We start from the raw sequence: 1,147 nt of genomic DNA, 5'->3' as shown, positions 1-1,147 counted from the left end.
ATGTTTTTTTACATATTAAAAGTTTATTTTATAGCAAAAGCAGATAACTCCAACAGTCGTTTTTTGGCTAAAGCAGATAACTCCTCATTTCATGTTGTAGAGTTAAAAAAACACTCGTTTAATCTTTGTAATCTCCTCAGATGACAATGTAGATGCCTGACAAACGTTGTTGTTGTTGTGATCATACACTGTCTGGATGTGATTACACGCAATACACGGAGCTTTTCCCTCTCCTTGTAACGCGCTGCTTTAGCAAGGTGTATAAAACTTTACGTAGATTTCATCCTAAATGTGTGCGTACGCACAAAAGCTAGAGTTTGCGTACGTACAAAAGTTTTCAGCTTTATAAAGCCATGCGTACGCCAGAACCTGCGCAAAATTCCCTTTGTAATACCCAGTCAGCGGAAGATTGTGCGTAGCCTTCCATGCATATTTCCATCCACGTGACACCATGTTTAACGCAGTTAAGGGTAGCCTACAGCACGTTCGGAAAATATGAGATACGGACTATAAATGCGTTTTGAGACATCACTATTCTAATTTATGCAATTTGCCTAAAAGGTAAACATATATTTTAGAATGTTTATAGCCTATATTTTTATGGAAAGAGACAGGCCTTATTTTATTTCTTTTGCAGCTGTCTGACTCACCGCGTCAATAACAAAACATTTTGAAAATAAAACGCGCATATCTTACAGTTTCCTTCTAAATCTATCTTTTAAATATGGTGTCTGTCACAAGAGCACGAAAGGGGTTATCATTAGGCTACTGTTTGTGCGCGACACCTGTGAGGTTATACGGTCATCGGACCTTTTCAAACCAGCCAATCGACTGTTTGGTTAACGAGCGCATCCTTATGTCTGTCGTTACCATATGTGTTCCAAAGCCATCAGACGAATCAAGTTCACATCAATGATCATTATTCGTGCAAAAGTATTTTCTCAGAACCTGAGTTTTGCTATTTAGAACACAATTTAAAGCGGAATTATCATGCGCCAAGCAATCCTCGCTGTGATTAAAACATTAAATAACATACCACAGGAAAATTGTTCAAAAGCTGCACATCCACTGCAAATATTTCTATTTAAATTCATATACAAATGTTTTAATTTCTGGATAATAATTTCATGAAATTTCAGTGCTTAAC

The sequence above is a fragment of the Sinocyclocheilus anshuiensis genome, unplaced genomic scaffold, assembly GCF_001515605.1.
Source record: "Sinocyclocheilus anshuiensis isolate Anshui unplaced genomic scaffold, SAMN03320099.WGS_v1.1 scaffold891, whole genome shotgun sequence".
NCBI lineage: Eukaryota > Metazoa > Chordata > Actinopteri > Cypriniformes > Cyprinidae > Sinocyclocheilus > Sinocyclocheilus anshuiensis.
This window is presented reverse-complemented; position numbering follows the sequence as displayed.